This window comes from Mixophyes fleayi, chromosome 5 (assembly GCF_038048845.1).
Source record: "Mixophyes fleayi isolate aMixFle1 chromosome 5, aMixFle1.hap1, whole genome shotgun sequence".
In the NCBI taxonomy this organism is placed as follows: domain Eukaryota; kingdom Metazoa; phylum Chordata; class Amphibia; order Anura; family Limnodynastidae; genus Mixophyes; species Mixophyes fleayi.
Genome location: NC_134406.1, coordinates 74,630,777 through 74,644,692, shown reverse-complemented (window position 1 = coordinate 74,644,692; position 13,916 = coordinate 74,630,777).

The window sequence follows — 13,916 nt, the reverse complement described above, 5'->3', positions numbered from 1 at the left end:
AAATGTGTTGACACCATTTGGACAGCGTGTAACCTGCAATAAGGTACATGTAGCTCTTTGCACTGTTTGAACAACGCAAAGCATGCAATATGGTACACGGAGATGTTGGCACTGGTTGAACAGCATGTAGCGTATAATGAGGTACATGTGTTGGTACTGTTTGAACAGTGTGTAGCGTGCAATAAGGTGCACAATGGTGTTGGCACTATTTGAACAGCATATAGCCTGCAATAAAGTAGACAAATGTGTTGACAACGTCTGAACAGCGCATAGCCTTCGATAAGGTACACGTAGATGTTTGAATAGTGCATACTGTGCAATAAAATACACGGATGTGCTGGCACTGTTTGAACAACACAGTTATGTACACAGAGGTGTTGGCACTGGTTGAACAGCACATAGCGTGCAATGAGGCACACTGATGTTTTGCCACTGCTTCAACAGCGTTTTGCATGCAATAATGCAATATTGGCACTATTCGAACAGCGCATAGCGTGTGATAAACTACACAGAGGTGTTGCCACTGGTTTAAAAGCATATAAACTGGTTTAAAAGCATGTAGCGGTAATGAGTCACACGTAATTACCCGGAGGTGTTGGCATTATTTGAACAGTGCGTAGCATGCAGTAAGGTACACTGAGGTGTTAGCACTGGTTAAACAGCACGTAGCATGTAATGAAGTACACAGATGTGTTGGCATTGTTTGAGCAGCACGTAGCATGTATTGAGGTACATACAGATGACAATAACTAGCAGGTGGTTTTGGCACAACCAAATACACTGGCACTGAGTCTACGACACAGATCCCTGTAAGAGGATATGGACTTCACTTAATGAGGACCCAGGTCGCGGCCCTGTGTAGTTAATTCCCTCTGTGAAAGCAGCATAGCACTTAGCTGGTCTGAGGACTCTACTGAAAACACAGCAGATAGAAACACGGGTATGAGTGTGTTGGTGTCAGGGAGACTGGACACAGGAGTTAAAGAAAAATGAATAGCTGCTATACTTCCCATTATAGTCCTGGAGCAGGAGTATCGATGTTGGACATAATTGATACTTAGGCACTGAGGAGTGCACTGAGCAATTTTGCATTGTGGGCTCATTCAGCATCAGATCACCCAAAACATGAAATGTCCACCACCCATCTCAGATTTGTTCGAAATTTTCTTCGTTAAGAGAGGATGTCAAAACAACTATTTCTGCCAAATATCTCAACTGTCTGACAATTGGTTGATTAAATATGGATATTTCAATTTATTAAATAATTTACTAATCGCCGCTTCTTTATTCAGTTTATTTGAAGTATCACGGGTGTTTAGTAAGGAATCACCACAAAATTTGGACCCCCTAAGGTAACTCTTCCTCCTGAATCAAAAATCCAAACAAATTTACTTTATCTGCCTCACGTTTTGCGTTACGGAAAAAATGCACGTTTTTCCAATAGAATTAAAAACGCTAGGTTCAATCAACATTAGGGATTCCATTTTTAGGGGGGGGGGGGGGTGTTTAAAAAAAGGTATACATTACTACCACAAAAAAATCAGCAGGGTACTCTGTTTCATAGTGGAGAAAAGAAATAATGAAATTGATGTTCGATTACTGCTGTACAGCATACATAATTTACACATTGTTAAAAACCATACCAAAAAAGTGAACTAAACTGAGGCAATGGGAGAAAACTCCCATACAAGGAAATGAAACAAACATAAACTGATGGGAAGAGGATTCCCTTTAGAGAAACCAAAACTGAAACTTTCCAGAGAAAGAGAAAGGGAGACACAGAAAGAGTCAATCATGGCAGCTGCTCATTTGGTGGTCTTTTAAATACGGACTGCCATATTACTGTCTACTCAGAAACCATTGGATTACATAGCTGGGACCACTTTACAGATGAAGAAAAAAAACTTTTGATTCTGAGAACTTAAGTTTCAAATGCAGTAACCAATGATCCTGGAACCTCAGTCTGCTACCATCATGAAAAGTTTCTGCTGCTAAGACATGAAGAATTTCAGAAAACATGCTGTAATCCTTTCTTGTCTCACTAAAAAGGAGCCAGAAAAAGCTTAAAAGTTATGTCACTGAAGTGGACCAAAGAACAGGGCCGTCTTTCTGACTGGACATGATAGGCATTGCTAGGCAATGGGGCGCTTCTTTCACCGGCTATTCGGCGGTCAGGTGCATCTCACCGCCGAAATCACACTCTACTATCAGGGTCCACATTAAAGTTACCTATTCCCTATAGTCTGTACCAGAGTATTCTTTGCACCAGCTCCAGCGTCCTGTATCCTGTTCCCTTGCTCCTGTTATTTGCTATATTGGTTCCTGATTCCTGGCTTGTTCCAGACCACTCTCTTGTTCTGCGATTTGGTTGTGTTGATATCTGAGTTCTGACCTTTGGCTTGCTTCTGACCTTCCCTCTGGATCACCCTTGTGTACTGCACTATCATTTGGAATCTGACCTGGACTGTTCAACCATTGCTGTTATCTCCCACTGTACTGATAACTAACTTGGAGAACCGCGACCTACACACCTCATGCAGCCAAGCCCATACCTCCTTGCGGGGGTCCCTGGTGAATACCGGGGGTGCGTTAGTGGTATCTCAAAAGTTATTAACGTGACATTGAGAAAGTTTTTGCAATTCTTATACTGCCCAGTACACCCAGCACTGAAGTAACACACATTTTTGACAGTAGGAATGTTTATCTTGATGTAATGAATAATTAATCTCTGTGTTTCATACACAAATGCTACATCATGCTCCAAATCATCAGACAAGACCCATAAACTTGCAATGAACAGGTCATCAGACTGAGAAACATGAGCGTAGATTCCAGCTGGGTGCAGTGTACAGGCATTGTTCGTCCAATGATACCATTGAACTTCATCCTGAATCATGTAAGAATAGTTTTCACTAAAGTCCAGGAGAACAATAGCTGTGTCAAGTTCAAGGTTGGCCTTCATTTCTTTTAGAAACTTTGATTGTGCCTTAGCGATAAATGAATGAGGGACAAGTTTTTCTATTTTATCAATCAAAGTTTCTAAATATTCATCAAATGTTGCAGTGCATCTCACCATCTTTGATCTGTCAGTAGATACCCACTGACTGTAAGAAACTTTATCTGCAGGGTCACAGTCTTCAAATTTCTCAAGTAGAATGCTTTTTAATTTTTCACTTGATGGACACTGAGAGCAGTGTCGTAGCATGCAGTCCCTGTTATCTTTTGAACAGACTAAATAGGTAATTAGGTCCTGATAGGTTTCTTCTATATGACTGCCAACATGCACCATTTTGGATGCAGCATACAGAATTTCGAGAAGCCTATTTTAATGCTAGGGTATTCTAATTTGAATGCAGCATATATTTCTTTTAAATTAGAAAGTAACTCGCTCTTTTGCATGTGCACATTTTTTGAAATACTGACTATCTTTATTTCCTGGTATAACTGTGGAATATTCAGCATTTTGGAAAAAGTTTTTCAAAACTTCAACAAGTTGTTTGCCTTTCCTTGGCTCAGGTAAAGCAAAAATTCCCTTTACGTTAACAAGTACTCTTGCTTGACGGACTGCATACTCACTAAATGAAATATTTCCATAACTTTTACTCCATAAAGTAGGAGCTAGAGTCAAAACCTGTATTTTTTCTCTTTGCGTAATCGGTGTCATAAGTTTAGCTTTAATTAATCTTACAAGTTCATCCATATCACTTGCTTTTTGTAGCAAGTCTTCTGGCAGGTTTTGGCAGTCCTTCTCTGGAGCATATTCTTTGTCTATGATTCTACTAATTATAACTAATTACTTTTCATTTTTAAAGAGAAAATTGTAATTAAACATTAAAAACTCATACAGGCAATCAAAATTCCATTATTTTTCTTTCATAGCCTTTTAAAGTATACTTTAAGGATCAATTTAAAATGGACATGCTAACTCCTCTGCCTTAGGTTGATAATGCTTATTGAACACAATAATATTTTCGTCTCAAAATTTTTTGAACTAAATGATTTTTTAATGACTCACAGAGTCAGGCTAACTTTTTTTTAATCCCCATATTGTGGTTGATAAAGGATAAAATTATTTGTGGATTGAGCACTGAGATGTGATTTTTTCTTTTTATGAGACATATCACACTAAAAATGGAGAATCAGGAGTGGCATTTCTGAGCAATTTGAGATATTAAGTCATAACTTAATATCTCAGAAACTATGAAGCCTAGAGAAGATAAATTTTACATGGGTTAGTAGAAATGTGGTAGTATCAGGTATACCAAGTTTCATGAAAATTTGAGTCGGTGGGTGTCATGGCCTGGGTGAATTGACATGGAATGACCAAGATTGATGCCAAAGTATCATCATCATCACCATTTATTTATATAGCGCTACTGATTGCGCAGCGCTGGACAGAGAACTCATTCACATCAGTCCCTGCCCCATTGGAGCTTACAGTCTAAATTCCCTAACATACACACAGAGACAGACAGACAGACAGAGAGAGAGAGAGAGAGAGAGAGAGAGCGAGAGAGACTAGGGTCAGTTTTTGATAGAAGCCAATTAACCTACTAGTATGTTTTTGGAGAGTTTGAAGAAACCGGAGCACCCGGAGGAAACCCACGCAAACACGGGAGAACATACAAACTCCACACAGATAAGGCCATGGTCGGGAATTGAACTCATGACCCCAGTGCTGTGAGGCAGAAGTGCCAACCACTTAGCCACTGTGCTTGTAATGTTTAGAGGAAAAAAATATACTTTTGTTTTTAGTTCACTTTTTTGCACTTCCAATTAAACCAGGGGTGGGCAAACCTGTCCTCAAGGGCCATATCCAGTTCATGTTTTTAGGATTTCTTTAATCATGTACAGCTGAGTTAATCTATTTGGCTGGGTCAGTAATTATCCTACCTGTTTCTACAGACAGAAATCCTTAATTAATTAAACAAACTTTTTTTCTCCATTTTGGGTACATTTTCTTTGCCATTTGAGGAGGTATAAGCACCCTAATGGTATTTTCTGAAAATTCAGACTTCTGAAAAAATATCAAGGCATTAACAAGATACTGATATTTATGTTGGAATGTGACCAGCCAACAAAGTGCCAAAATAGGCTCAATATAGGTGTTAAGCTGTATCTTGTGCCTGTTACGAGCCGCGGCGGCCAGCGGCTCGTTTCCCCCGCTAGAAACCCAGCTGTCATGGCAACAGCCGGGATGTCACTTCCTCCTTCCTCATCCCGGCTGTCACCATGGCAACGGCCAGGATGCTCTGTGTTACAGTGCCGTGCCCCAGCATTAGCAGTGAGCCAGGCACGCGCGCAAATGTTAATTAAGCAAACTGATTAATTACCATTAGGCTCCTGTGGCTAATCTCCCTTGTGCTCTCTGATTGGACAGTTTAAAAATTTCTTGGCCTTCCTGATGGTTATAGTGTCTGTGTACGCTGACCTGCTTCATCTTCAGTTATCCCGTGAATACTCTGCTTCTGACCTGATTCCTGTTGTGACCTTTGGCTTTGGCTTTGCCCCTGACCTCTGTCTGTTTATTGGATTACCCCTGTCTGCAAGCTGCCCTGACCTTAGTTCTGTCTTCTGGTTACCCTGTTGCTGCTGCCCCACAACCTTTGACCCGTCTCTGGTTATTGCTTTCTGGATTCAGTTTTTTCTCCATCCTGCGCTATAGTTATGCTGATAAGCTTTTACTACCTTAGAGTTAAGTCCAGGGGGCATCAGAGTACCTCTGAATAAGTCTAGGTCTACGGGAAAGGCAGCTGCTAAAGGTGAAGACCTTTATTAGCCTAGTTCTAAAAGCTTATCAAATAGCCATGGTCCTAACAGTGCCCCTGCTTTCAGATTACACATTCAACGGGATGAATGAAATTAGACAGGATTGGTTGCTACAAGTGCTTTATTGCTCTGGGCGCTGAAAACACAGCATGGAGTTTCCTCTATGCATAGAGAAAATATAATATGGTTTAAATGGATTTAAAACTTTACACTAAATCTATAAACATTTAATAAAGAAAACAAAATAATATTAAATAATGACCCAGTGGGATCTGGGCATTTGTTCCCAAAATATTATACTGTTACAATACAAAATCTGAGCTGTAAAAGTACAAATTCCAATTGCTGTCCAGAGGTGAACAATTTATACACTGTACAGTTGTAAAAAGCAGTGACCACACAAAGATACACAGTTACAGTATTAAGGTTCACATTCATAGGTCAATGGGTCATGACATCTCAAGAATTCAACGTCCCATTGGTTGATTACTCTGGTAATTGTTCTTTGAGGTGGCCAGGTGTCCTTCTTCAGGCTCCCGCCGCTAGACATGTATACACTGGTTCTTTTATGACTTGCTATTTGGTGAATGTTAAGTGATATTAACTATAACTAGCGTTCGAAATGTGTGAACGCTAAATAAATAATCCTGAAAACATTCTCATGCAATTGTGAACAGAATGATACCAAACTCAATGTAATTTATATGTTGGAAACATTAATTAGCCTCTTCACCACTTTATATTAAAATATATAAATATGTTAAACTTATTTAAATGTTGCTATGATAATAAATACGTTGTGTATAAATCGCAACACAACTGATTGTAGTGTACAGAAATTACTGATTATCACCTATTATCTATAACTAGCGTTCGCAATATGTGAACACTACATAAATAACGCCTGAAACGTTCTCATGCAATTGCGAACAGCATAATATCAAACTCAATATAATTTATATATTGGGAACATTAATTAACTTTTTCAACACATTATATTTTATATTAAATGATAGAAATTCATTAAAACTTATTTACATATATCTACGATAATAATTATGTTGCATATTAAATGCATTCCAGCTAAATATACTGTACAGAAATTATTGATTATCACTGTGGCTGTATCACTTATAAATAACTTGTTTGTGGCTGGATTACATAGAAATAACTTATTGAAGATATTTATTTTAATTAGGAGTGCAATGCACCTCTGTATATCATTGCAAATGTACTTATCCTGGTATGTGTTTTGTATGGAAATGTATGGACTTCTGAGACAATATGTCATGTTTGGGTTTTGCAATTGTCTACAGACAAGTAATCTCATGTTAATTAGACCTTTTCATCACTCAGTGACCAAAACGTCTGTTAAGCCTGAAAGACAGGAGGAGGTAATTATACTTGCTGGTAGACTCCCTATGCAAATGATCACAGATGAATATGAATGTTGCAAGTTAATTTGTGTTCAAAGCAAGATTATAGAAATGTTATATCCTGATGGCAAACATTCAATAGAACACCTCAGACGTAGTGTCACCGCTAGTAGCAATGTTAAAAGGTGTTAAAACACCTAGGTTGATTTATGTGCAGGCTGCATGAATCATTCTGGATTGGTTTAAAGGGCAGGAGGCTGGAGTAGTGTACCTTCTGTACTTCTGGATATCACTAGTACCTCAAACTATTGTATGTAACTGTCCTTATTAGGACACTTGAGCTAATAAAACATCACTGCTTCAAGAACCTGCTTTGATGACTGCTTAACCTGCTGTAATTCCTGTGACCTGCACATTAAACCAAATCTAATCCGTTATCCAGCTGTTCTGAGGTTAGAACCCTGCATCCACTACCAATGCTCTGCCTGATACCCTGCACCTCTGGGCAGTGTGATAGGCCAGGGGGAAATATCCACAGCAACCCTGATCTGAAGGCAAGGTGTCAGGGATAGCAGCCCAGGTGTACCAGCAAGGGAGTGCACTAGCAGCGAGAGTTACCCAGAAGGATGAGGTTCTACTTATGTATCCCTCATAATTGCTAAGAGGAGTCATTGGAGCGGGACTAAAACTATTCTAAGGTTCTAAGTGTCGCTCAAGAGTCTAGTGGTGGCAGCAGCAAAAGCCCCACCTACTGTGGTTAGAGGGCCATTTAGGATAAAGAAAAGGAGACGGTGGCAAGGCAAGGCAAACCCAGCCGGTCCCCAGCAACACAACAGACAGGGTGGCATAGGAGGTCTATACTGTCACAACCACCTTTATCCAATTATTAACTTCAACAGTCCACCCTTTGAGAATATATCCAACATGCTCAACCTTTCAAGATTATATTGCAGGATTGTAATATAACACTTCATTTTCTGTGATACCTGTCCCTCTTAATACCATCACATTGTCCTTTTCTGGGTTCAGCTCAGTCAAATGTTTACCACACTTCAACACAGCAGAAACTCATCTGATACTTAAGTCAATTACTATAAAGACGACAGCTATAAGAATAAGAATGATACTGAATACAAAGGAAAACTCCCCGGCGCTATAACTGTGTAATACTATAGAAGACAAAAGCAAAACCAAAACCTAATGTGATTATTTAATCAATAGAAATACATTTTAAAACCAGGGCTGATGGATCCTGTAAAACACACATCATTTCTTAATGTCCAAAGGTGAAAAAAGCACCAAAAACAAGATAAAAAAGGGTTGTCTACAGGCATCCAAAACAATAAAATGTCCCTATGAAAAGCAATCTGTCAAAAGTTAAAACCATACAGTTCAAAGAAAATAAGGAAAAGAAGAAAAAAAGGGGGAAATAGATACTTTAACTCATAAAAAGTTCCACTTAAGAGCAAGTAAAGTATATAACAAATAACCATTATTAATGCCTGAAGAGCTGTTAATTAAATTCATGCAGCTAGCGAGTACCTGTGTATTCTGAGATAAGTACAAATAGTGAACTATGGATCGGTCCTCTGAGGAAATCACATACTTATGATAAAACGAGACAGAAGGAGAAGTATCTGGGTCACAAATAACCCCTATACTTATGTATTCCTCATAATTACTAAGATGAGTCATTGGAGCGGGACTAAAACTATTATTGGAATAGTGCACATCGAGATAGAGAAGTTCGGTTGAACCAGTGGACAGGCAGAAAGAGAGAGAGGTCGGGATGTGAAGGTGTGTTGTGGACACATTCTATTGGATCTGCACATACGGTACTCTGCTTTTATCCAATATATGCTAAAAGCCAATTTTGCATTTTACAACTATTATTCATTTCATCTATCTATATATGCATTTGTGAGTCATTTGCTAAGGATTTCATACCATTCGTGGATGTTATAACTTTCTGCAGTCTTTACTTCAATTACGATTACAATTTTGTTATATATTTATCCATATATAACAAATATGTTATAATATGTTGTTTGGATACATACACATTTGCATATTCTTGTTTTATATTTTTTGTCATTGGAGGATTGCAGACCTCCTGCAAATAATGTTTTGTGTCCATTACCCTGACAGTGTCAAGAGTCATTTCCTTTTTTCTTATTTTTATTTATATCATTCTTGTCTTGAACCTTCTCCGGATTGTTGACTTTTCTGCAGTGGGTGGAGTGGATCGAATTGTCTCTTTCTCCTACTTTCAGATATGCTGTGCTGGTCATCAACAGTTCGTATGATCCTTCCCACCTGTCTGTTAAACAACCTGAGCATAGGAAAATGCAGATCATAACATGGTCCCCTGGTTCAACATCATGACAGTTAGTGTCTGGCATATCAGGAGACAATATTTTGAAATTCCTTTGTTGCTGTCACACCCACAGTTCGAATGGTTTTCCTGGTGATTGACAAATTTAGAGGAGAAGTTAATGCAGATCTGGCCACCCTGTGTCTAAAAACTAGAGATGGTCACTGACCCCCGTGTTTTGGTTTTGGATTCGGTTTTGGATCTGGATTACCGTCGTGTTTTGGTTTTGGTTTTGGTTTTGCTAAACTGCCATTGCGTGTTTTGGTTTTGGTTTTGTTTTGCTATTTTTTTGGAAAATCCATGTTTTTGGGCCTAAATTAACCCAATTTAGTGCTCCAACTGTTTTAGAGACAAGTAATCTAATTGTTGAGGTAATAAATCATCCAAAAAAACAGTTTAATTCTTCGTTGGTAGGCCTATTCTACACACAAAACAGATTGTCTTCCTCTCCATCTATGCATATTGGCAATGCAGCCATCGTCTTTGAATGTATATTACACCCTACACTTATAGTTAAATATGTAAAGAAATGGAAAAAGCCAGTTTGGTTTCTGTCTCTCAAGGCCCCCCTCCACTTGTATAAAATACCAAAAAATTCAGCCATTATAGACTGTACAATATTAATTGACATGGAAAAAGCCAGTTTCGTTTCTGTCTCTCTAGGCCCCCCTCCACTTGTATAAAATACTAATAAATTCAGCCATTATATACTGTACAATATAAATTGAAATGGACAAAGGCAGTTTGGTATCTGTCTGCATCAGATCCTCTCTCCACTAGGAGTAAAATAGAAAACTATTCAGCCGTTATATAATCTAGAATATAAATAGAAATGGACAAAGGCAATTTGGTATCTGTCTGCATCATAATCATCAACATCATCATTAGCGCCCTCGTCGCCTACACAAATCTCCCCCTCATCCTCTTCTAATTCCAAAGTGGCATCCTCAATTTGGGTATCACCGGCTACACTCGGGCTATTAAGGCACACATCAGCAGAATGCTCACGATTAGACATCCCACTGTTGGATGGACTCTCCACAGGGATTGTTGTCATTTGTGAATCAGAGCAAATATTCTCCTGTAATGCCTCACTGTTATCTTGCAGCTCGGCTTTGACGCGTAACAGTAGTTGTGCACCAATTGTAGGCTGGGTAACTTTTTGGGATCTGCCACTAATAGCCAAAGGTGAAGGCCTCATTCTCTCTTTGCCACTGCGTGTGTAGAATGGCATGCTTGCAATTATTTTTTTATCGTCACTTAACTTTTGCTCAGTTACACTTCTTTTTCGCTTCAATACAGTAAATTTTTTTTGGGTTTTTGTTTTTTGCACTAATTTGAAAACACTCTGTTGTTTGACATCGCCTTGGCCAGATGACGTACTGGGAACACTAACATCAGGACTGGTGACAGAACCTGGTTGCTCATTCAGATCATATGTGGACTGCTGTGAATCCATTCTGAGCGCAAACCACTGGGGAGTGCTAAAAATTATTTAGTAGATACTGCTGACAGTTATGACTTTTGACAGCCAGAAATATTAATGCACAATTAGGGAGGACACCCCAAAAGCACTGAGGAGTGCTAAAAATTATTTAGTAGATACTGCTGACAGATATGACTTTTGACAGCCAGAAATATTTATGCACAATTATGGGGGACACCCCAAAAGCGCTGGGGAGTGCCAAATATGAAGAAAAAATAATAAACCTCTATCCTCCTCTCTGCACTAGCGATTTTGGTTAGAGCAATTGCAAGAACAATATTGTATTCTCCGTCCCTGCTCTAATTAGCCTATGACTACACCCTGCTCTCTCCCTCTGTCAAATGGCGATGGATTGCTGTGGAGGCGTGTATTTATAAAGTTGAAGTATCGCGAGAACCGAGCCCCGAGATCCGACGACGTCACAATGACGTTCGGCCTCGATTTGGATTCGGAATGGGCGGGAGAGTACCGAGCTGCTCAGCTCGGTACTCGGATACCCAAAGTTCGGGTGGGTTCGGTTCTCGGAGAACCGGACCCGCCCATCTCTACTACAAACAAAAAAGTTTGATTAGTACCATATATAGTCATTGTTACTTTTGGATCTTTGTTCTGATTATTGGTGAATTTAACAGTCTGTAAATTACAGGTGTGGCCCAGATTTCAGAGATTAGCATGCGTATTCATGACATTTGCTGCCATTGAAGGAGTATGTCCCTGATGCTAATTTCTCTCTAGCCCAGGTTCCCCAAACTGTGCGCAAGGGAGCCGTGGCAAGGTCACAGGGGTGCCGTGAGCCGGCTCGGATACCCTAAGTTCAGGTGGGCTTGGTTTTCGGGAAACCGAGCACGCCCATCTCTACCAAAAAGGTACATTTTTTAAACAAGCATCCATACCAAGCAATGCTTTGCTAGCATCTTACAAGGTGGCATATAGAGTTGCGAAGTGTAAAAAGCCTCACACCATCGCAGAAGAACTCATTTTACTGGCTGCAGTGGATATGGTCACCATTATGGTTGGGGAATCAGCGGGAAAGCTGCTTTCAAAGGTACCTTTATCCAACAATACCATGAGTCGCAGAATCCAACATATGGCTGAAGATCTCAATTACCAGTTGATTGAAAAACTGACAGGGAAGGAATCTGCACTACAACTAGATTAAGCAACAGACAGTAACAAGGATGCTCATTTGATTTGTTACACACGCTTTGTCGATGGTGACAATATTGTGGAAGACCTCTTTTTTAAAAGTATCACTGCAGGTATAAAGGCACAAGACTTGTTTCAGATCATTGACACTTTTAAGAGTGAAAACAACTTAGACTGGACAAAGTGCTTTGGTGTCTGTACTGATGGTGGTCGCTCTATGTCAGGATGTTATGGAGGATTGCAGGCACTCTTAAGAAGCAAAGCCCCTGATGCACTGTGGACTCACTGCATTATCCACAGTAAAGCCCTTGCATCAAAGCAACTGAGTCCTCCACTGAATGCAGTCATGGAAAGCGTGTTGAAAGTGGTGAACTTCATAAAACCTTGGACACAGAAGACAAGGTTTGTTACAAAAATGTGAGGATACGGGACCTGAGCACACAAATCTTTGTTGGATTACTGTAGCTGGTGATGGCTCTCCCGTAGCAATGTACTTTCCTGTGTCTTTGAATTACGGCAGGAACTTTACTCCTATCTGGAAGAAGTAGTACACGAGTGTGCCAATAATTACTTGGATACTGATTTTTCTTTTGTCCAAATTAGCATACCTGTGTGATCTTTTTGACAAACTGAATGCATTGAATCTGTCACTACAGGGAAGTAACACACACATTGTTAAACTTTCTGAGAAAGTATCAGCTTTTAGAAAAAAAAACTGCTTCTATAGAAAAGAAAATTAAATGAAGTTGGTTACAATGACTGTTTCCCCCTGTTGCATCCATTTGTTATATCCAATGATGTTTACTTGACACATGAACTTAAAACAGTTTTTGAGCTGCACCTAACAAAGCTCAGTGACTGGTTTGAAAAATATTTTCAAGAAAATATGGAGAAATTGTATTGATCCAAGACCCATTCAGTCCTAATGACCCATCTGAATTCACTTCTATAGAAGAAAAACTAATTGAGCTCTCCTGTGACAAGTATTTAAAAGTAAAATTTAGCAGCATGGGACTTGAAGAGTTTTGGATATCCATTAAAGATGAATATCCGATGCTAAGTGCTAAAGCACAGCGAATCCTAGTTCCATTTGCAACCACATATCTGTGTGAAGCTGGGTTTTCGGCTGTTGCTGTAATAAAAAGCAAATACCGCTCAAAAATGAATGTTGAATAGGAAATGAGGGTGGCAGTGTCCAAGCTGATTCCAAGGTTTGAAAAGTTGTGTAGTGCACAACAGGCGCACACATCCCAGTAATAAATACGTTTGGTAATTTTGTACATTTGCATACCGAGGTTTTATTTTGTTTGATCATCTTCCTGTTAATGAGTGCTGTAAATTGTGGAGAAAAAAATTATTTCAAAAGAACAAGGTTTGTTTGATTTATGTGTATTAGTTTTGCAAACAACTTAATAAGTATTTCTGTCCTGACCACAATACTTATTACGTTATTTTGACCCAAATACTTAAAAATCAGGATTACCACGTAATTATTTGGACATAGGGGTGCCGTTAAAATTTATGGAGACCCTAAGGATGCCTCGAACGGACAAAGTTTGGGAACCACTGCTATAGTCTATTGTCAGGTCTTTGTCAATTACTCTCTGTTATCTACACAGGGATGAAAGGATTTCTTACCCTGTCTGCATCTTCTAGTAAGATGCCCTCCTCTCCCACAGTTATAACAAATTACTGAGTATTTCTGCGCTCGATGTAGCGAACGCTGTTCCTATATAACTAGTATTCTGACTGCCCTATCAGGGTA